We start from the raw sequence: 27,303 nt of genomic DNA, 5'->3' as shown, positions 1-27,303 counted from the left end.
GTTTGTTACATATATGTTTGGATGTAACTTTTTAACTCGTCTCAATATCTTAAGTCTATTTACAGATTCTTAAAGAGGAAGAAAATACCTTTCAACGATGTTTTATTTAAATTTCTAGGTAGAACACAAACGAAGTTTAAAGCAAATACATTATGTCAGTAGATTCGGTTTAAAAACGGCCAATAAGCCAAGACTTTCAGGTTCAAAGCATCATAACTTTTGAACAAATCAATGAAATCCTTTGAAATTTCTTCTTTGTACTAAACAACTATTCTAGTTTAACCCTATTCCAGGCAACCGGCTACCCGGGTAGCCAAATCGATTTTGATTGCTCATTTCTCTGATTCTAGGAATCCGATTGACTTGAAATTTGTAATATGTATGTAATCCACAGCCATCTTTTACTGGAATTTTTCGTAGAATTTTTTGAGTATAATTAACCTGTTTTTTAGAATTAAATTTTTCATCACTTATTCAGTTAACCGGACTACCGGGTAGCCAGCGATTTTGAGGCTTATAACTTTTGAATGCGTAATTAGTGACTATCGTTTTTAGTTATAGTTTCAAAGTCGACAGGATTTTTTGAAAATAATTTTTCACTTTACAATTTTAAAAAGATTGCGGTTGTATTTTTTCTGAATTTTTCTATGAGCCATAAAAAAGATAAAGGAGTTTTGATTTGAATAAAAACCGTTACATTATGACCCTTGCTGGTAGAAAGTGTGCATTTTATAAAATTATTATGCCCACTGTATTGTAACGGTTTTTATTCAAATCAAAACTCCTTTATCTTTTTTATGGCTCATAGAAAAATTCAGAAAAATTTATACAATACGTGTAACATGTACTTCTCAAAGCTTTTGGAGCCATTTTGCTGTGAAAATTTTGTAAAGTACTGAAAAAAATATTTTTCACATTTTGTAATTATTTTCAAAAAAATCCTGTCGAATTTGAAAAGCTATAACTAAAAAACGATAGCGAGTTGAACCAATCTATGAACAGTTTTAGAAACTGCATTAGTTTGTTTAATTTTCATCAGAATATTGCACCAATATTGGATTACGCATTCAAAAGTTATAAGCCTCCAAAGTCGCTGGCTACCCGGGTAGTCCGGTTGCCTGGAATATGATGTATTTTTGGTTGCTAGTGACAGGGTAAAGCTAAAATTATAAATGATAGAAATAAACAGAAAAAAATATTTTTCCCTAAAGTCCGCCTTTAGACTACTGTGCGAGTGCTTCAAGGAACGTCTCCGGCTTCTGCCGTGGCCACAGTGAATTGCGATACAAATTTTGTTTTTCTATGTATTTTTTTAATGTACTGATACTTATCTTAATTAGAACATACGGCCCGCTGAAGTTAATAAAAACAATAAAAATAAAAATAATAATAATAAAAATAATAATAATAATAATAACAATAATAATAATAATAATAATAATAATAATAATAATAATAATAATAACAATAATAATAATAATAATAATAATAATAATAATAATAATATTAGTAATAGTAATACTAATAATAATAATAATAATAATAATAATAATAATAATAATAATAATAATAATAATAATAATAATAATAATAATGATAATAATAATAATAATAATAATAATAATAGTAATAATAATAATAATAGTAATAATAATAATAATAATAATAATAATAATAATAATAATAATAATAATAATAATAATAATAATAATAATAATAATAATAATAATAATAATAATAATAATAACGACGTGCTAGCATCTAATCATACGACGTGTCAGTCATACGACGTGGCTTGAAACTCTTGAAAAAAGAATGGTTGCCGAAGGAATGAAAAAAATATCGACCTGTCTGTTTAGAACTACAAAAGTGTTGGTTTTTCGCTTTAAGTAAGCTTGTTATGTTTGAATCTTTACTTCTTTATTTACACTTATACAACCATTACACGTTAAAAAATTGTAGTAAAACACAATATGACACAATGCACTATACACGTTAAAATATATATGTGAGGACCACGCACCAGCTGCACCGATTGCCCCTTTGCCCGATCGGCTCGCTAACACATTCTGCCCGGTGCTTGGTGTTTCGAACAGAGTGCGTGCAGCGCAACTGCCACGGACAGTCCAGGGAACGGCACGGCTGCCCACAACAATTCTTTTTTTTGTGTAATATAAAACAAGCTAAAAATTTACTTGAAAAGAGTACGATAAAATCAATAAAACAATTACTGCAAAGATTCGCAATGCAAAGATGTATCAATGCATTTTACATTGATTGATTGATACACGTGATTAACATTTTGAGGATTGAGCAAACCGATTAACAACATAACTGTTGGGGATATAAATGAAAACATATGAAAAACATGACAATTGTGGCGCATAATAGATATTCTACAGTGAAAGTTTGAAGTGGAGTTGCTAGAGGATAAGGTTTAGACATTTCCACAGAATGTATAGATATGACATGTTCAAGGATTAAACGGTAAACAAATGATAAACTAGAGAAGGGAGTTGTTTTGATTCAACTATGGTTTTAAATTATCACTTTCCCTTATCCGAAATTTTTCCCATTGTTTGTAGCGCCATATGGCATCTTTTTTCTGAATTTGAGCATCGGTCGGGGGTGCTTCATTTTTAACAAAATAATCACTTAATTATATCTTGATGAAACCGTCAAGAACAGCAGAAGGGATGAAAAAGAAGAGGGTGTAGGGATGAAAGGAGCACAACAAATCATACCCTAAACCAGCGGTCGGCAAATTTTTGAGGCAAAGGGTCAACTTTAGTAAATGATCGAGTGCCGCGGGCCAAGAGAATGCGATTGTATTATTATTGCGCTTAAATTATTACATTTTAATCTTTTAGATCATTTTAGGTATTATTGTTGTTTTCTGTAATTATATCATCCAAGCATAGTTCAAAATTAAAGATACCTTCTCTAAAAACTAATTGTAATCTTTAATTCTTTGAGAATCAGCAAGAGATGGCCAAAAATTTTAATCAGTTAAAAAATTACAAAAAGGGATCAATATCGCTTCTTGAAGACCCCATCTTCCCACGCCGTAAAAAATATTCAAGATATTCCGGGAATGATACAAAAGTCTGAACGGATGAAAAATTATCGAAGCAAACGTGGATTCAGTAATTATAAAAATGATTTATGGACAAGTCATGCCATGTCAGATCAATTGATAACTAATTCCTTATGAAAAAGCACTTTGACAATCGTTGTACTCGTAAACAGCAACAGTGTGGAATCGTCGTTCTCGTTAACACTACAAGGGTTTTTTTTAAATATTTGTTTTTGCTTTCAAATTCTATCGAAAATATACCTAAAATAATGTAAAGGGAAACCAACTGATTTGTGTGAAATTACGAAAGAACGATTAAAATAAAATGAAAATATATCGCGTGAAAATGTATGGAGCTGTTTCACTATATTTGAAATTTTGTATTACATGTTTTGCGTTGGCGAAAGTCGAATCCCCTCCCATCAAATACAAGTCGCATGCAAAACTTACATAAATTGATTGAAACCAGGCTTTAGTGTATATCATCAATAAAAAATGTCGTGTGCGATTTCCTTCATTCCAAAATTCTTATTGTCATGTTGAAACAATGTTGAAATTACATAACGGTTGCATCAACAAAATTGACAAATTCATGGATTTATCATGGGATTATCTTCACCCGCTCTAACAAAACGTTAATTGCACTTTAAATAGTAGTATCCCATGATGCAACAGACAACCTCTATCAGTCACCTCACCTTGACTCCTCTATCAGTCAAACTTTAACCATGATGACCAAAAAAGTAAACCAACCAACTTAGAAGCGTGCGCGATCAACGAATGACATCCCGTAGCGTCTTAAATGGACTGCGTACAGAAATCTGTCGTCGCATAAGAACGTTTCTGCGTTTTGGTCACCAACATCTTGGCACTATTAGGCAACAATCAAAGCATCGCAAGCGACCCCAGGTTCATTTTGGAGGTTTCAAAAGAAGCTAAAAATGAAGACAGAGCTACAAGTGGCTACATTACTGGGTTATATGGGCCGGGAGATCGATGCAACCCGTACCCAAACAGTGAAATAGTACTTGGGAAACATAAACACACATTTTAGGAAGCAGAAATCGCGTCCACTGGTTTCGCAATTGCAAACATTGACGCCAAAACTCAATGCGTTCATTTTAGGCAAGTTTCGGCAAAATTTCGACATGACAGTCCGCAAACTGGTAAAACATCCGTCACATGTGTTCCAACGATTTTTTCTGGACCAGCACGATGCAAAAGCTCTACTCTAACAATTTTGTCGCGAAAACTTGGGATGCCTATAGGCATGTCTTCGTCCATCGTGGCAAAAATTCCGAATAACTGATGAAAGGCAACTCCCAAAGTCTTAGATTTATTTGTACAAGGAAGCTTAAATAATTACCTTTCGAATGATGTACATGTAAAGAAATTATTTCTCCTAGTTTTTTTCTACAGCCAGCCGAAAAAAGGCAATTGTTTTCATCTAAACGTTACGGGGATATTGATCACGAGTTCTAACATACCGAACGATCCGTCATTCTACAGTACTTTAATCAAAGTTGAAAGAGTACGACGGTATAAAATGTTATTCTAAACGATATACAGTAATTTGTATACGAATAGTTTCTTCCCATCTTTCGAAATCAGTGAAAACCTATCGCGGGCCGGATTGAATGTTGCGGCGAGAGGCATTTGGCCCGCGGGCCGGACTTTGGCAGTTTATAGTTTAGGGCAGCTGTCGGCAATGTGACAGATATGGCTCAAATCATCGTTATAGTAATTGCGTGATGCAAAACTGTTCTTATATGCAACGACAATACAAAAAAGCCGTTCATTTTTATTTACAAGAAGATAACGTTAATGTAGAATAGAAATTTGCTCTGCAATGGGATGGGATCCAAAGCCCCCTCGAGGGATAATACAGGCTCTCCCATCCAATTCCTATTCCGACACGTCCTCGTCGTGCAGAGTGGTAACGTGTGTCACCACATATCCAAGCTTGGGTACACGGGCTTGATCCAACCCCTTGGGCGGATGGTGGCATATGACAAACCAGGAGGGGGGTGGGTATCCCGGGAAACTGGGTGCCTGAACGTCGGGGGGGGCAACCCGACGCTAAACAAAACGGTCACGTGGACGCGGGGCGTGTCACCCAGTCCCATGAATTTATAGACTACGGAAAGCACCAGGAATCATCGAAACGGAACCAACGACACCGACCCTACGCAATGCCCCAGGACTACTCTTAAAATGGGCTCATGGAACGTACGCACTCTAAGCGAAGCCGGAGCCTTGAAAAAACTTGATGATGCCCTAGCCACACTGTGCATGGACCTCGTAGCTCTACAAGAAATTCGGTGGCTAGGGAACGGTGTGCACTACAGGCGTGGTAAGCATTGCTACGACATTTACTACAGCTGCCACGACCGCCACCGCGTGCTCGGAACGGGTTTCGCCGTAGGTCCCCGGTTGAAACCCGCAATCATGGATTTCAAGGCTTTAAACGATAGGCTATGCACCCTGCGCATGCGAGGCAATTTTTTTAATATAAGCCTCATAAACCTTCACGCCCCTACCGAAGATAAAGAGGAAGAGGAGAAGGACCTTTTTTACGGCCGCCTCGCTAGAACTATAGATGCGTGCCCCAGGCATGACCTCAAAATCATCCTGGGGGACTTCAACGCAAAAGTCGGTAGGGAGCCAATGTACCGCCAATACACTGGCAGTCACAGTCTGCATGAGCACAGTAACGATAATGGTAGTAGATTTGTCCAGTTCGCCGCAGCGAACAATCTGGTTGTAGGAAGTACCAAATTTGCGCGCAAGAAAATCCACAAGGTTACATGGGCGCACCCGCATGGAGAATCCTTCAACAAGATCGACTACGTGTTAATAAGCCGCCGACGGCAGTCTAGTCTGTTAAATGTCAGAACATATCGAGGAGCCAATATCGATTCCGATCACTACTTAGGTTGGCTTAGTGATACGTTGTAGAATCGCCCGCCCCCGCGCCAATGGGGGCGGAGAAAACACGCAGCCTCGGCTCAACACGAACTCTCTAAGGGATATTACTGTCCAACAGGAATTCAAAACCGCTTTAGAAGAGTCTCTACTACCAGAAGACAGATATGAAACTACGAGCGAGAGGTGGAACGCTCTAAAAACAAAAATAATAAACTGTGCAAGAAATATACTCCCACCACGTCGTGGCAACACCAAATCTGGCTGGTTCGACGATGAATGCAGACAAGTGACCAAACGTAAGAATACTGCATACCGAGCAATGCAGCAACGGCATAGAACACGGGCATGCGCAGAGGAATATTCACGGCTCAGACGCGAAGAGAAACGAGTTCACCGCTCCAAGAAGCATGCTTTGGAAGAGCAAAACATACGGGAACTCGAGCAAACCAGAGAGGTGTACGGACCGACACGAAAGTTTTACCAAGCGATAACAGGTCACCGAAACAACGTTGTACCTAAGTTAACCTGCTGTCGCAACACAGATGGAGATCTGGTTAGTAACCAGCCAGAGGTCCTCTCGCGGTGGACTCAGTACTTTGATGAATTATTGTGTAAACTCAGATACACAATAGTTGATCAAAACTCAGATACACAGCTTACTAAATGAAAATTAGAGGTAATCAAGAGCACGTAGAATATATTTTTGTAGAATATAGGTATTCGCCGAGATACAAGGTATCTCTTATACGCGGATTCGGAGATACGCGGTTTTCTAAAATTGACAGTTCTTTGAGCAAATGGTACTGATTTGACACATCAATTGACAAATGCCAAATAATTTCTCTTTTCATCGGATGTTGAAAACCATTTCAAAAGGTTTAAAACTGTTAAATTCAGTCATAATTATAACAAATAATTGATTAAGTAACTAAAACCACCCCATACGTACAAAAATACTCGATAATTAGTGATATTTTGGCTGGAAATAACGAGACTCGACTTACGCTGAAATTCGAGATACGCGGTATTTTTCTACCGTTTTTGGTCCCCATTAATACTATGAGCGCTGTGTGGATCGTTATGGATTCACAGCTTTGTTCACTCTCCTTCTCTGTGGTTGGTAGCAACTCTCAGCAAGGCGTATTGCAGCGGGAAGAAAGAGAGAGCGCATATTGCAGAAGCGGCATGATGTTATGTAGATCGTGCAGCTTCATCCCCACAGACAAGGAGAACGATATTTTCAGACGAGTGGTAGGTAGAAACACGTGGTTGGGGTCCGGCCCAAGATTGGATCCGAAGTCCGTTGTTTTGGGCTGATAATTAATAATGGCGGATGGAGCGCTACCACTGAGAGAATACGCTCTCTTGCTTGTCTTTAAGATACACGATAAAATACGCTCTCACTGTAAAGAACGCTCGCTCGCGCTGTTTCATCGTATTTTCCTCATACCCCTTCCTACCCGTTTCATTCAGTTTGCGTTGCGATGAACTGGTACCCCCTCCCTCTTGATTCATACGAGTTGCGCTGCAGTGGACTGACACCCCCTCCCGCTCGTTTCTTTCGTAGCGCGCTGTGCGCTTCCCTTCACACGGACTTGGTGCCCCTGAATGAAAACAAAAACTTTAAGAAATCAATCTTGTGTAGAATATACAAAATCCCATTTGTATAATATTCCCACCTTGGCAGTGATCATACCTTTAGTTTAAGTACCGTATTCAAATATTACCGTCCCGTTCTAACAACTTTAACGTAAAATGTCATATGAACTGTCAAAAAATAAAATAAAAAAGCTAATCTACATTGAAGATTCAGATAGAAAACACGGGTTTTAAGACTTATGAAATTTCCACTTGGTTTATATTTTGTCACTTTTATTGCAAATAAAAGCACATTTTAATTCATAGCTTCACACAATCTTGCTTCAAACCACACACATTCATTATATAAAAATAATCGTCGCATTTAAAGTAGTCGCCTAACTGCGTGGATCCCGTTGTTGATGTTCAATACGCTCGTCGTGTGAGTGCAAAAACTGTGTAGAAAGCAAAACACGCTCTCGCCTCCGCGTATTTCCACGTATTTCACACCGTCTCTCCCTGCTTCAACATTCCCCTTGCCTGAAAGTCGCACATTTTTTCAGTCTTTTTGTTAGTAGGGAATGCAAAATACCAGCGCCCACCCAAGTGCCACAAATCCACTAAACGACCACTAAACGGCTTCTAAACGACTCAAGTTCTCTACCTAAACGGAATATAGAAAGACTTCGTTTAGCAGACGGCAAACGACTCATGCATTCTAAAAATAGCAAAAAAGCTGATGGCGCTCTCTGTTGGTGGGATACCCCAACCAGTTGCCCAAACGTCCAAAACGCGATGAATGGGTAAAACTATGGACCTAAGATGGGGCCCTATCTCAGTACTCAAACTGGTACCCAAAGGCAGACAATTTTGGACTTATTTTTTGAGAGAGAGCTAAAAGCTGATTCCTCCCCTCTTCTCCACTTCTCTCTAGAATTCCATTTGTATGAGTTCTAGGAGAAGGGGAAGGGGAAAGAGATGAGAAGTAAGTGAATTAAAGTTGATGAGGGAGGGGAGGGACACATTCACCAGTCACCGCCAATATCGAGAATTTGACATTGGCCGGTGGTGTTTGGTTCATCGGCGTTCCGTGTGGACCACGGATGCCTAAAGGAAATGCCCTGTATATTTCCGTACAGTATCTCATTGCGGCGGAACTTTACAAATGTTATTGCGCGGTCGAATCAGGAATCGCGCATCGGATCGATGCAAGAAGGGAGTACGAACGAGGGGGGAGAAGAGGAAGCACAGAGAAAAACGATACACATTCACTCATACATTCTTACAGCAGCAGGCAATTCGCGAGAACATGAAATCGGGAGAGTATATTTTAACGCTCGCGAATGAGTGCAAGCAGGTGCGGTATAGAAGATAGAGCAAGACAGCCCAGTTTTTGTTCAAGCTAGGTCCAAAATGTTTCCTTGGGTGAGCTTCATCGCTTGGAGGAGAGCTTTCTCATTTCCTCTGTACTGTTGTATGGTTTCGCATTGAAGTTATGCATCGCTAGAACTAGAACGGCGATAAGATTGTTTAAATACTAAACTCCTACGGAAACCACCAGCACTGAAGCAAGTGAGATTTGAGTAATGGTCGTTGGTGTTGATACCCACGTAGCTGACCACACGACTATTCATATATCGTCATATATCTTCATTGCATCATCTGGTGTGCCACAAGGTAGCAACCTGGGTCCACTACTGTTTTGTAACTGTTCATCAACGACCTATCGTATGTAGTACCAGCAGCGAATCATTTAATGTATGCAGATGACATTAAAATCTACATGACGATAAAAAATGACACAGACCACTCCGAGCTACAACAATACTTTCTCGATTTTCACCAATGGTGCAATCGAAACCGCCTGAGCCTCTGCATTGAAAAATGCCGAGTCATTTCATTCACACGAGCACGAGAAATTAAGAACACCAGCTACACAGTTAACGGTTTACCAATAGAACGCACTAATGCTATGAAGGATCTCGGAGTCATACTTGATTCAAAGCTGTCATTTGACCAGCAAACAGAGGAGGTGATTACCCGAGGTAATCAATTGCTTGGCATGTTGTTTCGGATAACAAGAGATTTCAAAGACCCAGTCTGCATCAAAGCGTTATACTGTGGTATTATCCGCCCGGTACTCGAATACGCCTGTGTCGTCTGGAAGCCCTCAACCCAAAGACTTTCTGAGAGAATGGAATCGATACAGCGTCGCTTATCCCGTTACGCAACACGCTTGTTACCTTAGCCACCTGGCAGTCAGTTACCACCACCTTATGAAACGCGACTTCTGCTCCTTGAACTGCAACCGCTCCACATCCGACGCCGTACCGCACAACAACTATTTGTGGCTGGTTTACTGCAAAGTAACATCGACTGTCCTTCCCTACTCCAGCAGTTAAACTTTTACGCGCCTGCTGTTCAGCTTCGCTCTCGTCCGTTACTTGCCCTGAACCGTAGTCGAACTGGATATGGATCTAGAGACCCCCTCAACTCCATGATTAGGGTGTTTAACGAAGTTCGTCTTTTGTTTGATTTTGGAACCTCAGTGCAATCCTTTAAAAACTGCCTTAGAAGCGAATTATTAAGATGATCTTACTACTTATTTCAATATAATATTAGACTTAATAACATTCACACGGATCCATTGTTATCTATTGAACGAGTAATAAACAAATTAAACAAATATAGATTTTTGCTCAGAAAGTTAGAAGGCTATATAGGTCATAATAAGAAGAAACTTGTCGAAACACATTGCAAGAAAAGGATAGCAATATAATTATTAGTTTTTATACGCCATCTATTGATCAAACCAATGAAGCTGTGGAGCATTCATTTTTTTCGATGGATATTCAATTTTCCAATCGTTTAAGCTTAATTTGTGGCGCTTGGGCAGAGTGTTAGCCGTACATCTCGGGAACCTGTACACAAAATCCGCCACTCTAGGCACCTATGGAGCCGCCTAGTTCAGCATGTGCTTGTTTTTAGAAAAGTTGATATGAAAAAACTTCAATTAAATTCGCGTTTGCAAACTTTTGCAGTATGTTTCTATATATATTGATAGTATATATATTAAACACTATTATGTGATATATATGAGACGAAGCAACTCAACGAATTTTCCACAATGACATCGAATCAAAATGTATAACGATGAAAAAGTTCAGAAGGGGTTTTCAGTTTTTATCATATATTTTAGCAGAATTTTAAATCAACTAAAAAACTCAAATGTGTTCATAAAATTGACTAAACATCCTTTTTAAAATGGCAAAAAAAATCGAAATCGGCTCATATTCAAAAAAGATACAAAGGTTCTGAGTTTTCCAAAAAAGTGATGTTTTTTCTGCGTTTTTACCAAGTCTCAAGAATCAGAAGAGATAAAGTGGTCATATTTAAGATTTTTATTAGTTTAAAAAAAATTCCTTAAGAGTAAAAAAATCTTTCGAATAACGTTATTACAAGGTTGATTTTTTTTTTTTAATTTCAACCCGGCAAATGCCCATTGTGCAGTGTTACAATACGGCAGTATAGTTTGCGATCCCTGCACCGAACAATGGAATAATCGATTCCAAAGAATAGCGACAAAATATGCTGTAATACTCCTACCATATCGACAACCCAACTTGATGCAATATACACCGACTTTCATGCTGCTTTTGATAGTTTACCTCACTCTTTATTATTAGCTAAATTGTCTAAACTTGGTTTTGGTGATGGCATTATTAGCTGGCTGTCCTCATATTTAAGTAATCGATCATGCAGGGTTAAAACCGGGTCGTACTTATCTGAGGAGTTTTTTTGTACGTCAGGTGTCCCTCAGGGTTGTGTGCTAAGTCCACTTCTGTTTTCTTTGTTCATCAATGATGTTTGTAATGTTTTACCTCCTGATGGTCATCTCCTTTATGCGGATGATATCAAAATCTTTTTACCTGTGTCTTCTTCTTCTGATTGTCTGAGACTTCAGCATTACCTCAATGCATTTGCTCATTGGTGTTCATCCAATTTACTTCGCCTGTGTCCCGAAAAATGTTCTGTTTTTTCTTTCTCTCACTCTCTTTCTCCTATTTTATTTAACTATACTCTCTCTAGCGCTTCCCTCTCTCGTGTTATGTCCATCCGTGACCTTGGTATTATACTTGACTGTCGTCTTAACTTTAAACTGCAGCTTGATGAGGTGCTACTAAGAGCAAATCGAACCCTTGGGTTTATCTTACGTTTTACCTCTATTTTTAGAGATCAAAGCATCCTAAGAATCCTTTATTATGCTTTGGTAAGGCCTATTCTTGAATATGCAAGTATCATCTGGAATCCTCCCACTATTGATGGCTGTTCGAGAATTGAAAGCATTCATCGCCTCTTTACCAGGATTGCCTTTCGTCGTTTGTTCGGTGCTGCCTCACTACCTCCCTATGAAACGCGATTGCAGTTATTCAATCTTCACTCCTTAAGCTTCCGCCGCCAAGTGTTTCAGGCTTGTTTTATTGGTGGCTTATTACTTTCTGCTACTGATGCTCCTGATTTACTCTCGTCCATCTCGCTGTATGTTCCCTCTCGTTCTCTTCGTCCACGTGATCCTCTGTCAATTGAAACACGTCATACTCTTTATACTTTCAATGACCCTCTTCTGTCCTGTTTCAGGTTGTTTAACCACTTTTACTATCTCTTTGATTTCGACTCCTCTCTTAACTCTTTCCGTAACCGTATTTTTTCTTCTAATTCCCTTTAATTATTCTCCTTAGTTCTCTATTACTCTCTTATTATTTTTTTTTGTTAAGTTTATGATAGTCTCTACGCTCTACTCTTGTTTTTTTTTCTTTTCTTTTTTGCTAGGTCAAGACTAGGTAAGTTAGGCTTAGTTTTTCATGAATTATTTTGTTTATTTGTTAGTATTAAATTAGTTTTAAGTCTATTATATTTAGCCTTGATGGCGGATATTGTATTAAATAAATGAAATGAAATGAAATGGCGATGTGTTACCGTCCCATACCATTTCCGGTGTCTGCTTTTAGGAATTCAGCTGTTGAAAAAGCGCCGTGAAATAGCCAAATGCCTTTTTATATCAGGACTACTCAACAACCACATTGACGCTCCCACTCTTCTAGCTATGATATAATTTAACGCTCCATCTAGGATTCTACATACACGTCAATTCATATCCGTCCCTCGTTACAGAACTCGTTTTGGCCAGTTTGATCCTATATCAGCTATGTGTCGAACTTTTATCTATAATTATGATATATCTAATTTCAACAAACCGCAAAATGTTTTTAAAGATAGACTCAGGATACAATTTACGTACCATAATTTCATTATACAATATTTTATATTCTAGTGAATCAGTTCTCCCTTTTCAATGTGTGTATCTTGTATAGTCTATAAGCATTAATTTAAGTACATTTCTGTATGATCTTCAAGATCCCAATGGATTGATCAATAAACATAAACATAGGGTTATTTGTATTCATTTTATGTGCCACGGTTACTTCTTTCAAACGTACCATGACATACCGATTACAATACAATATACCAAATGTGATAACACTATAACGGGAACGTTGTGAATCGATAGAGGTATTGTGTTTGAAATGAAACAGAGAGATATTGAAAGAAGATTGTTTTCGTGTGGTATTCATCAGTAAATATGTCATACTAAATACATCCTGGCGCGAAGCTACATTCAAACATGATAAATCAGTAAAGTTAGCTAACTTGATTTGGGCTGTGTGAACCGACTACCAAAGACTATTGCAAAGATTAACAGTAATAGTAAGAGCTCGCAATCGGAACTACTCAATTCTGATTCCATTTTCTGTTTCAATACCATAGCTGATTCTATTACTGTAATCAAATCCGATTCAGGAATCCATTCCGATTCGGGAGCCAATTCCAGGGCCGACTCCGATTCTTGGCTCCGGAATCAGAATGAGTTCTAGAATTGAAATAAGATGTTTCAGAAGCGTAATCAGCTCCGAAATCCTCCGAAATGAATCGTTCACGAGTACATTTGGATCTTTTTCGGCTTTCAATAGAATCACAGCTGCATTGAACCAAATCCAAATATATTCTCATGGAGATGCCAAAACCGATTTTAATTCCGCAGCCAATTCGTATTGATTAATTTCTAATGCTGTGATGTGTTGATTTCTAATCCGACGCCGATTCTGATTTCGGAGTCGAGTTCAATTTTGGAGCCGCTTCTGGATACGAATCCGGAATCCATTCCGGCAACTAATTCTACACCTACTATCTCATATCGATTGCATAAAACTTCGGCGCTAACCGGAAACATATCCTACCAAAACCATTTTTCATTTTTCTCTTCACTACTCTAAGGCCATCTTGCGAAATTTCCCTATTGGGTTGACGCATTCCATTACATAATTGCATACCTTCACAGTATGCTTACACGAATCCACAAACAGTTGAAACATTCTACCAAGTGGTTAAACTATTCCATAATAAGGTCCCCGTATAAACCCTATGTATACCATTTATGATTGGAGTTGGGTATGAAACTCTAAATGACGAAAACTATCTGAAAAAATATGCAAAAAATTTGGCAACAAACTCATTTCGAAATGACCACAAATTGGATTTCGGCAAATGGAGGCCGAGGCCGTATGTTAAAGTATTTGTATAATCTATAAGATTAATAAATAATAGATTTTTATTAGCTTTTTCTACTCGTATGAACTTTTAAAAACCTAAACTAATTAGGAAAGAAACGCGGCAAAAATTGAATACCGGCAATATCGGGATCAATTAACAAAGTTGCAATTGTTAATTGATCCCGATTTTACCGGTATTCAATTTTTTCCGCGTTTCTTTCCTAATTAGTTTAGATTTTTAAAAGTTCATACGAGTAGAAAAAGCTAATAAAAATCTATTATTTATTAATCTTATAGTATAGGCAGACAGCTTTTAATGAATCGGAAGTTTGCAGCTTCAACTATTATAGTAACGATTTATAAAAAAAATCGATTGTTATTCGCGAACGATCACACTCAAATGTCATTAAAATTCAGTATATTTTATACTTCTGCTCACCAACGGACTCACCGCGTATTATTTAAAATCAGATAGTGTTTTCGTCTACATATTTTATTGGTCATAAAAAGTAGATTTCCTAGTACGAGCTTGTTTAAACCTACACCTTATACTAATAGACGGTATAGAATTAGACGATATTCTAAAAAAGAGGGTACTTTTTGAAGGCTTCCATGACAAAACACATAACGAAGTCCCAAAGGTGTATTCCCCCTTCGCTTGTATTCTGTCTGTTACGTTGCATTTTCGTTTGTTATATCTCTGCATATAGGATTTAGAACAGGCATTTGAAGAAAACTTAACATGAAAAGAAAGAAAACTTACTCGTCCGGCACGCTAGCCTCCTGAGTATGTCCATTGATATTAAATTAAACGAACAATAACAAAGTCATGTCGCAAAGGTGGCTTCTTTCACCAGTGAGTGGTGGTAATGTGATGACCCTCGGATTTTTAAGCTTCTATGCTTCAGTGTTTCTACCGCTGTTTCATGGAAAGGGGAAGTCGTATATACGTAGTAGAGTTAGCTTAAACCAGCCATTCTATTTAGGTTTCACTCACACTACTATTCTTTCATTGATATGGCTTTAGGATTGTCTGTTCAATAATGTTTCTTAAATAAACATTCTAAAAGTACGATAAAACAGAGTTTCATAAAATGAAACTTTTAAATGAATGTGTAACAGTAAAAAAAAAATATTCTACATATTGTTAATTTTGTAACTAAAATTTATTTTTATTTATTTATTATTTATTAAGGTTTAGGTTACCTAGCAAGTTACTGTCTACATAAGAGATACAATTAAACATCTAAATCGAGTATAGCTTTGACACATTAAAGCTCATAACAAAACAAACTATTTACCGCACAAGAATAAATGAGAAAATATATAAACGAAAAATCAATGCTCAGCTTTTTTGTTAACACAATTTAGAAAATTACTTTAATTAATTACTATAGTTAAATAAATTATAAAATTGTAATTCTTTTATATATCACTTTTAAAAGTACTTCAACAGTGAAATCACAGGGCTTATTTGATTGCTTTACCAGGATATTTAGCGATGAATTTACGAAACAGGCATACTACGTTGACTTATTTCATTTTATATTTTTTATAGTTTAGCTTCTAAAATGTTCTTATGTTATTTTTTAATTTATCTTTCTCACACATGTTTATACATACATACATACATATCTTTTTTGAAGCACTTCCTCTGCACTGCTCTTTTCACTATTATTTGTTAATAGTAAAGGATGATACCTAGCAGCAGAATAACACTCATGGTCAGGGTCTACAGCAGGATTGACTCAGTATGATTAGGTGCTGTATTGTATACATGTGTTGCGCGTGTGGTAGTTCTATACCACGCACAATTATAAAAGGCCTGGACAGTAGACGTCAGCATTCAGTTCGAGCCGTGCCTTTGTTCTAGCAACTTGCAACTTTTAAGTCCTTAACAAAACTTAAACGGAGTGAAATTTTGCCGAATAGTCGCATCATCATAAAGCATAACATAAAATAATATTGGTGTGCTATAAAACTGTGCATAAATTTACACATAAAGAATAATATAATCAATAATTAAATTCTAATTTCGAAGTGATTAAAAAAAATCGTAATAAGAAGTTTGCAAATGATAGTGAATGTGCCTGTGCATTTCGTGATATATAGTTTATGGATTACAATCACCATTATACTGCTGGTAATGACGTGTCGTGTAAAACATGTGAAGCTCTGCTCTATAAACTGCTTTTTTTCGAAAACACTTGATTTCAAAATACATGTTTTCACAATTAAAACAATTGAAAATGCCGAAAGAAGAAATTCATTGCAGCTGCTGACCACTGCACAAGATTAGAATGCGACTCTTGTGCGTGTGACAACGGCTATTATGGGTTTTCAAAATCATTTTAACTCATCCTAAGGTGTATCCAATCACTTAGTGAATCTTATCGGCGAAATGGCTACCAATCAGATTTTGATTAACTTAATGGTTCGTGTAGTTAAATTGGTAATCAGCTATTTTGCCAAAAGGAGGTTGAGTTTTATGATTAAGATCAATGAATTCATTGCAAGGAAAGAAATTGACAATTAAAAACATCAATCATCTACACTCAGCGAAGTCAAACGAAGCGGGATGGTTTGGAGGACGGGCAGATTTACACAAAAACATAACACATTTTACCAAGGCGGGGAGAATTGTGTTAGCAGCAGGAATGTATCAAATGGGGTATTTTCTGTTTCGGGGAAAATCCGTTTCGGGATTTTTCTGGGTGAATTGGGTTTTTTTTAAATGGCGCAACAACTAATGTCATGTTTTGTCTGTAGGATGTAATCGATATTTATGACATCTAGGATGCTACGTTGGAGCAGTATTCAAAGAAAATTTAAAGTGAAAATGGACACGTTAACAAGCATGGATGCACAACGTCTAAGTGATCCTAGTAAAAGATACCTGGATCGAATAAAATAGAAAACATCAGTGCTACAACGTCTAAGTCAGTGATGTCAAACTCGTTTAGTGTCGCGGGCCATATTAGAGTTGAAAATATTGCCGCGAGCCGCAGTAGAGCGGTGTTGAGTGGGGAGGGTGTAGGGATGGAGAGGTTGGTGGTGATAAAAATACTATCTTTTTAAACTTAAATATATCATTAAATAATACATGTGGTTTTGGTACATTTTTTGTTTTCCCCATCAACCACTACGCCCATGGATGTACAAAAACGGGTATTTTCTATTCCGGGAAAAAATCCACGTGTAGATTGGGTTTTTTCAATCGCGCAACCGCTAATGAGAGTTATTACATATTGTAATGTGATTGAAATCTATGACATGGCTACGATGGAACAGTATCCAAAGTAAATTTGAAGTGAGAATGCCAAGCATGGATGTACCATGTTTAAGAGTACAACATAGAAAACATTAAAGCTACAACTCCTAACATAAAGCGCATAATCACTTGTATAAGTGATGGGTGGGTTAATTCAAACCTACAGGGCCGGATCCATCCGTAGACGTACGAGACGACCCAAAAGGAATATTAGGTTTAGTCGGTGCAACGATTCCGGTAGGTGTAAGACACCATAAACGACTTCAACCCAACGATGCACCCAGTGGCGGATTAAGGGTATCGGGGCACCTAGGCGGTAAGACGAGTTGAGGCCCCCTGTAAATGGTAAATGGAGTTGGGGGGGGGGGAGGTGGTACTGACACTTGGGTTGGGAGATTGAACAGTAATCTTGAAGCCCCTACGATACGTCACAATTTTACGCTCTATTTTTTCTTGCCAGGGGGGGGGAGGTTGCAAATGACTCGCCAGCCTAGGGGCCCCAACGTTCCTTATTCCGGGGGCCCTTGTCGCTAGTACTCTGTCCATACGGCATACTATAGACTAGCTATCTACGGGGCCCCTAAGTCGGCGGGGCCCCTAAGTCGGCGGGGCCCCAGGCGACCGCCTAGTCCGCCTACCGTTAGATCCGCCACTGGAAGCACCAACGATTTCGGATCGGGTCGGATAAAGATAGAATCAGTCCGACCCGTGGGTCCAGCTAGTTCGGGTTGACCCGAATTATCAGTAGGTGCAAGAAGTAGGTTCAATACTCTACTCGAACTCGCACTCGATGAAAATAAATATTTTAAGACTGTGCGTCACTAATAACTTCGCCTCCAAACAAATGAAAAGCTAATACAGTTTGCAAAAACCCAACCAGTAAGCGCCCAAAAGCTTAAATTCAAAAATCTATGCTGTCAGACCATATGTCTCTAAAAGGTGTGGAAAAAAGTATGCCGCAGTTTTGCGATACAAATCCACAGATCCCGATATCGATCCTATACAGGCTTGCGAGACTTAATTAATTACCACGCAGCCGGATAGTCAATCCTTGCTACGGTGGGACGGTCTATTCTAGGCTTTAACCCGTGACGGGCATGTTATTGAGTCGGTCGAGTTGACGACTGTACCACGGGGTCGCCCCTACCTTCTTTGAGATTTAATTTGAAGCATGCCAAGTGTACCGTGTAAAACGCTTTGATTAACCGCGTTTAAATTTATTGTTAATAAAATAGTTCCCAATTCAAAGAAATAGTATTTGCTCTTGTTGATTAAAGAGGTTGAAAACTTTGTGAAATATAAAGTCGTCCTTTTGAATGTTTTGATCGAACAAATCAAGATCTGATTGCACAACATCTTCAATGAAAAAATAGGCGTTGAATGATAGTCTCGTTAGCAATAGAACAACATTTACTAATATGTAGGTAAAGAAACCTTGTAACCTTGCCCAAACTGCATATAAGTAAATGGAAAAGTTTATTTTATGTAAACTTTGCATAAATATTTAAAATGTTTATCACTTTAAAGCATCACAAGCATTAAAAATTCAAATAAATAGAAAATAGCTAATATTGACCCGGGTTAAAATGAATAAGGTAAAAACCCGTTAAACAAGAAAAAAATAAATACCGCATAATAAGGTATTTACTAGTGGTGGGTCACACGATTCATTTCACGACCCGCCCCGGAGTCGGGCGCGAGTCAGTCGGAATCGATTCCGACCCGTGGGTGCAGCGGGTGCGCTAGGTCGGAGTCGGAATCAAATCCGACCCGCGGGTGCAACGAGTTCGGGTCGACCCGACTGATGAGTAGGTGCGAGAAAGCATAAGCGACTCCGACCTATTGGTGCAGCGAGTTCGGGTCAGATCGGGTCGGATTGATTCTATCTTGACTCGATCCGACCAGAATTCGCTGCACCAACAGGTCGGAGACGGTTATGCTTTCTTGCACCTACCGGAGTCGTTGCACCTACTGAACCTATTTGTACCTTTCGGGTCGACCCGGACGACTCCGGGTCGCTTACGGATGGCTCCTTCCCGATAGGTTCGGGTCGACCCGGCCATCACTAGTGTTGTATTGTTTAAAACTTATTCTCTTTATTTTAAACGCCACACATGAAATTCACTTTTAAACAATTAAATAAGCGTAGCACGCACGTCTGACCCTTATCGCGGTCCGTAGGAAAGAGCCCCAGATCGTGTATCGATCTCTTGCATCATGCAGAAGACCGATCACCGATTATCTCTCCCGATCGGCACTCATCAGGTCGGCTTCCAGGGGTAGGCAACCTCTTTTGTCGCACACAACATCTCCCCAATTAATACCGGCGGTATGGCTCATTCCACTATACATTCTAAGAATGACCCTAGAGAGAAACCGTACCGTCGTTCTGCTTAATCATTTGCTAATCCTGAACGTATACGTATCTAACTGATGAACAAAGTGACCCATCGGGGTTACGATCACTTGCTTACAATCTTTTTTTTTTTTCATTCGCATACGCCAACGAATAGCTTATCATTTTTTTTTTTGTTTTTAAAAAGGCTATTTAACAATCACGTTTTATCCTATTCCTATCGACTCGCGTTATAGTTTCTTATTATTTTTTAACGACTCGCGTTTCTCTTGTTTTAACTTTGGTTCATTTACACACATGCACACATACACGCTTACATATGGACACAACGAGAACATATCTCTACTTGAACCTAAATTATTTCTGGGTGACCCGCACCATAAAACATTTCATCTTAATTAAACACACATTCACAAATGTCTTTTAAAATTCATCAATAGGCTTATCGCAGCTTTTTTGATATTCCTCCTCGAATGGTACCTTCATCACAGGTTTGCCATTTCACTTTCTATAGGGTTTCCCTCCTTTTCCCTTCCTTTTTTGCCATTTTTAATCATCATCGTCATTTTAATTTTGCCATTTTGATTTCTTGTAGCGCTCCGCTGAGCTGCAATATCCTTCCTTATGGCCATATCGATCGCAATCGTTACATCGGTAATGCCTTTACCTGCACTTTCTGGCAAAATGCTCTTCACCACAAAGCCAACACTTCGGTGCAGCTTTTTCACGATAATATTCCTGTTCTTCCTCACGGCTCTCCCTATCACTCTTCGGACCGGGTCTCTCAATCTTTCCTTTCTTCACGACGTTTATCTGCCTGTGCTCGCCCTCAATCATAGCGGTATCTCGTCGGAGGTTTATAATATGTATCATTCTTTAAACCGCATACAAATAACAAACACTTCATTTGCTCTTCGGACAATCCTGCCACCTCAGCTTCAATCACCATTTTGTTCACCCGACACGCATACGTTACAAAGTCCTCAGACAACGTCTTCTCCATTTGCAAGCACTTAAAACGCCTGCATATGCTGGACTCTTGCAACCCAAAAAAACTTTTGAGCTGCTTCACTGTAGTGGCAAAGATGTAGTATGCTGGCTTTTTCGGCAAAACGAAGCTCACATATCGCTCGTGCTCAGCATTACCCAACTTCCGCAATAGCAGTCTTACCCGCGCATCGTCGCTCAGCTTCTCAGCGTCCTTTGTGAAGAAATCTTCGTATCGGTCATACCAGCCCGTGAAGGTCACACGCTCCTCCGGTATGTACTGAAACTCCTTCACTTGGCCAGCCAAGGCCTCCACTCCTCGATCAGCGTTAGTGTCCCGCACATTTACTGCTGCGAAGATTCTGCTAAGGAATTGCTCCTGCTGCGCCAAAAAATCTGCTTGCTGCTGGTGTATCATCTCCTGCTGCTGCCGAAAAACCTCTTGCAGCCACCCGTTGCCACCGTCCGTAGCATGTCCGTTTCGCGATGATGCCGCTTCAGCGTCGTTTTGTTCCATCGTTCACTGCACTATCGCTGCACTCGTGGTAGATGTATTCAATGGGTTTTTTCACCTCGTCGCCACTGTTGTATTGTTTAAAACTTATTCTCTTTATTTTAAACGCCACACATGAAATTCACTTTTTAACAATTAAATAAGCGTAGCACGCACGTCTGACCCTTATCGCAGTCCGTAGGAATGAGCCCCAGTTCGTGTATCGATCTCTTGCATCATGCAGAAGACCGATCACCGATTATCTCTCCCGATCGGCACTCATCCTGTCGGCTTCCAGGGGTAGGCAACCTCTTTTGTCGCACACAACAACTAGTATTTACCCCACGGTACAACACTGACTACACCACATGGTTCTTGCGATCGATGAAAATCGTTAAGGACTTATTCTTTGACCGTAATAGTATCCACATTTTTTCGTAGCCTTATTTAAAACTATTCAGGACAAATACTTCACCTCCTTAATTGTATAGAAATAAGTAATATAGAAATACATTTAAATTACGCAAAGAAGTTTACATTTACTTACTTACTTACGGCGCTACAACCGCTTTGCGGTGTCAACCTGCCTCAAGAGTGTTCGAAACCGCTCACGGTCTCGCGCCTTCGTCTGCAAGTCCGTTATCCCGCCCTCCACGCCATCCACGCGGAAGCCTCCACACCATCTTACTATCTTGCCAATTTGGGCCTACCACGCCTCCTCTGTCCTTGTGGACGGCCTAAAAAGACTTTACGGGCTGGGTCGTCCGTTTCCATGCGTATAACATGGCCAGCCCACCGGAGCCTGGCGAGCTTTATACGCTGTACGACAGTGAGGTCGCCGTATATCTCGTATAGCTCGTCATTATAGCGGCTCCTCCATTGTCCTTCCACACAAACGGGGCCAAGTATCATTCTGAACATCTTCCTCTCGAACGCGGCAAAGAGAGTTTCGTCAGATTTGGACAGTGTCCATGTCTCAGAGGCGTATGTGAGTACTGGTACTATATAGGTACTATATAGTCCCAGCTTCGTCCGTCGCGACAGGTTCTTGGAGGTGAACTGCTTTTTCAGGCTGTAGAATGACCGGTTGGCAGCCAGCATCCTTGCGCGCAACTCAGCTTCCATGCTGTTGTCGTTGCTGACCTTTGACCCAATATAGGTGAATTGTGAGACGACTTCAAAAGTGCGTTCACCTATCTGCAGGTCACGCCTACGTCCCAACGGGACTAAAGTAGAAAGCTTGGAGCAAAATAATCGTTTGTCTCGCTCTATGCTCTATACCGCGCTTGCTTGCACTCATGCGCGAGCGCTCGAGTATATTCTCTCAAAACTGAGTATTCGCAGTTCAACCCGTTCAGTGAGAATGTATGTGTTAATGTGTAGCGAAATTTGTCTCTGTATCTCATTCCCCCACCCCCAAAAAACCACATTCACTCTCCGCGCACTCTTACAATTTTGGCGCGCACGCTACATACAACACAATACAAAAGGTCGTTTTAACCGCGCGCACTGATCAAAGTCGCGATGGTTCAATCGGAACGCCGACGCTCCAAGTCAGAGATTTGGTCTGAAGAAAAAAGTTTTTCTGATCAAATCGACAACACACACGCGACGACACCCATCGTCACATCGACTGCCGTCGATGGAAGTGAGTGGTGTGATGATCTAAAAATAGATCTGTGCGGCGAGTGAGAAGGGGGAGGGGGGCGTAGAACAAGAACGTATGCGTGAGTGAGTCGTCGCGTGCGTGTGTGTGGGTGGTGTACACGCGAGAACTCATTTTTTTGCTCTTTCCTGGAACCCACATGTTCTACATTCTTCTGATTTTAAGCAACCAAAGTAGAACGGGAAGTAGAAGGCTACTTCATATTCTACTTTCCTTACTACTTTCGAGCGTTTTGACTCGCTTGGGGTAGATTCTGATTATTTATTGGTAGGCCCGCTGATGTTGCAACCATCAGTTTGGTCTTTGCCTCGTTTATCTGCAATCCGAGGCTCTCTGCCGCCTGCTCGATCCCTTGGTAGGCTTCTGCTACATAAGAGAGCCGCAGACCAATGATGTCTATATCATCAGAGTATGCCAGAATCTGGGTTGCCTTATAGAAGATGGTTCCCGTAGTCTCCACCCTCGAGTCACGGATGGCCCTCTCTAGCGCCAGGTTGAATAGGAGACAGGCAAGCCCGTCCCCCTGGCGCAGATCTTTGGTGGTAGCAAAAGGTCCTGAGAGTTTTCCATCCACCCTCACCTGGCAAGTGACGTTGGTCATAGTCATTCTAAGTAGCCTTATCAGTTTGGTCGGGATTCCAAATGAGCTCATAGCGTCATACAGTTTTACCCTGGCTATGCTATCATATGCGGCTTTGAAGTCAACGAAGAGACGGTATGTGTCGTGTCTGTATTCAGCCATCTTCTCCAAGATCTGCCGCATGGTGAAGATCTGATCAGTGGTTGATTTTCCGTTTCGGAATCCTCTTTGATAGTTTCCTACTATCTCTTCGACGTGCGGGACAAGGCGATCCTGAAGGATCAGAGAGAATATTTTATAGACAGTATTCAACACCGTAATACCCCTGTGGTTGTTGCAGTCCAACCTATCTCCCTTCTTGTATATGGGGTAGATGATGCCGAGATTCCAATCACAAGGCATCGATTCGCTATTCCACACCTCAGTAACAATTTGATGAATCTCGTTTTCTAGTCGTGCACCTCCATTCTTGACCATTTCTTCTAGTGGCGCTTCAAGCTGTTCGCTAAACTGGTCGTTGAGTAATTCATCAAAGTACTGAGCCCACCGCGAGAGGACCTCTGGCTGGTTACTAATCAGATCTCCCTCCCTGTTGCGACAGCAGGTTACCTTAGGTACAACGTTGTTTCGGTGACCTGCTATCGCTTGATACAACTTTCGTGTCGGTCCGAACGCCTCTCTGGTTTGCTCGAGTTCCCGCATGTTTTGCTCTTCCAAAGCATGCTTCTTGGAGCGGTGAACTCGTTTCTCTTCGCGTCTGAGCCGTGAATATTCCTCTGCGCATGCCCACGTTCTATGCCGTTGCTGCATTGCTCGGTATGCAGTATTCTTACGTTCGTTCACTTGCCTGCATTCTTCGTCGAACCAGCCAGATTTGGTGTTGCCACGACGTGGTGGGAGTATATTTCTTGCACAGTTTATCATTTTTGTTTTTAGAGCGTTCTACCTCTCGCTCGTAGTTTCATATCTGTCTTCTGGTAGTAGAGACTCTTCTAAAGCGGTTTTGAATTCCTGTTGGACAGTAATATCCCTTAGAGAGTTCGTGTTGAGCCGAGGCTGCGTGTTTTCTCCGCCCCCATTGGCGCGGGGGCGGGCGATTCTACAACGTATCACTAAGCCAACTAAAGTAGTGATCGGAATCGATATTGGTTCCTCGATATGTTCTGACATTTAACAGACTCGACTGTCGTCGGCGGCTTATTATCACGTGGTCGCGGACAGGTTGAAGGATTCTCCACCCGGATGCGCCCATGTAATCTTGTGGATTTTCTTGCGCGCAAATTTGGTACTTCCTACAACCAGATTGTTCGCTGCGGCGAACTGGACAAATCTACTACCATTATCGTTACTGTGCTCATGCAGACTGTGACTGCCAGTGTATTGGCGGTACATTGGCTCCCTACCGACTTTTGCGTTGAAGTCCCCCAGGATGATTTTGAGGTCATGCCTGGGGCACGCATCTATAGTTCTAGCGAGGCGGCCGTAAAAAAGGTCCTTCTCCTCTTCCTCTTTATCTTCGGTAGGGGCGTGAAGGTTTATGAGGCTTATATTAAAAAAATTGCCTCGCATGCGCAGGGTGCATAGCCTATCGTTTAAAGCCTTGAAATCCATGATTGCGGGTTTCAACCGGGGACCTACGGCGAAACCCGTTCCGAGCACGCGGTGGCGGTCGTGGGAGCTGTAGTAAATGTCGTAGCAATGCTTACCACGCCTCTTGTGCACACCGTTCCCTAGCCACCGAATCTCTTGTTGAGCTACGAGGTCCATGCTCAGTGTGGCTAGGACATCATCAAGTTTTTTCAAGGCTCCGGCTTCGCTTAGAGTGCGTACGTTCCATGAGCCCATTTTACAGGGTTTTACACTTTATCTCAATTTAATTTAAAAGACAATTTAATAATAAAATGAGTGAATGCATATTTGTTTAATTAAAATATTTACAAGTGTTTTGAAAGTATTTTGAATAAAATAATTAATAATGATGAATATTTTGAATAAATAATATTTTTTGGTAAAAACACCAAAAGAATAATTGGTTGTTTCCAATACACTGATGTACACAAAGGTTATACGTGTAAAAAATATTCGACCGCATGTCTTCGGCGTGGAACAGTGTGTTCGAGAAATGTGCCACAGATTCAGCATTGCATCCGATGAATTCAGGTATCATCAACGTTTTCAAACATCATACCGCAGTCTTGGCTTTGGCTAAGACAGATTCGGGAAGGGGTCCCTCGGTCTTGAGATATCAAAAGCGCCACAGATTAAGCTTAAACGACTGGAAAATTGAATATCCATAGAAAAAAAAATGAAAGCTCCACAGCTTCATTGGTTTGATCAATAGATGGCGTATTACAACTAATCATTATATTGCTATCCTTTTCTTGCAATGTGTTTCAACAAGTTTCATCTTATCATGACCTATATAGCCTTCTAACTTTCTAAGCAAAAATCTATATGAATGGTCGTGTGGTCAGCTACGTGGGTATCAACACCAACGACCATTATTCAAATCTCACTTGCTTCAGTACTGGTGGTTTCGGTTAGAATTTAGTATTTAAACAATCGTATCGCCGTTCTAGTTCTAGCGATGCATAACTTCAATGCGAAACCATACAACAGTACAGAGGAAATGAGAAAGCTCTCCTCCAAGCGAGGAAGCTCCGCTGGTTGGGTATACCACAAACAGATGGCGCCACCAGCTTTTTTGCTATTTTTAGAATGCATGAGTCGTTTGCCGTCTGCTAAACGAAGTCTTTCAATATTCCGTTTAGGTATAGAACTTGAGTCGTTTAGAAGCCGTTTGGTGGTCGATAAAGTGGATTTGTGGCACTTGGGTAAAGTGTAAAACCCTGTAAGAGTAGTCCTGGGGCATTGTGTAGGGTCGGTATCGTTGGTTCCGTTTCGATGATTCCTGGTGCTTTCTGTAGTCTGTAAATGCATGGGACTGGGTGACTGGCCCCGCGCCCACGTGGCCGTTTTGTTTAGCGTCGGGTTGCACCCAGTTTCCCGGGATACCCACCCCTCTCCTGGTTTGCCATATGCCACCATCCGCCCAAGGGGTTGGATCAAGCCCGTGTACCCAAGCTTGGATATGTGGTGACACACGTTACCACTCTGCACGACGAGGACGTGTCGGAATAGGAATTGGATGGGAGAGCCTGTATTATCCCTCGAGGAGGCTTCGGATCCCATCCCATTTGTTGCTACGGATGTGGCAATTTGTTTATTTTTAGTAGCTTTTCATAAACGTTTCTGTCGCTCGCGTATAAATTTATCGCCGATCAGTTTAAAAATTCGTCTGTCCTTTCTAGCTTAATTTTTGCTACTAACCGGTTTTCGCGATGGCGCCCTGTTCCTCGATCAACTGTGCTACTTGACCCTATTTGACCTGCTCCCCAATTGGCCCTAATTACGGAGATCTGGTTGTTGCACAATCTAATCGAGTTATCTCTCTTTTTGAATCTTGTACGCCATCTGCCGAGTATTTTGGGTATTAGATCGAGTTGTCAAGTCAGCTTAATGCCCGCTGCGCAAAGCGACGGAAGACGTTATGGCGTTCTGAGAATTTTATCATGCCTTCCTTTTCTCTCCAACGGCAAATTTGTCGAGCAGCTCGTCGAGCTGCCCGTCCCTGGCTCCGCCTCATACCCCTCGCCTGAGCGCGCTGCCGCTGGTTTGGATGTGTTGGTGCGTCAGACGGCCAATCGCTGTCAGCCGTCGTCCGTGCTTTTTCCCTCCATAGCGCTATCTCTTTCACGCG

This window comes from Anopheles arabiensis, chromosome X (genome assembly GCF_016920715.1).
Source record: "Anopheles arabiensis isolate DONGOLA chromosome X, AaraD3, whole genome shotgun sequence".
Taxonomy (NCBI): domain Eukaryota; kingdom Metazoa; phylum Arthropoda; class Insecta; order Diptera; family Culicidae; genus Anopheles; species Anopheles arabiensis.
This window is presented reverse-complemented; position numbering follows the sequence as displayed.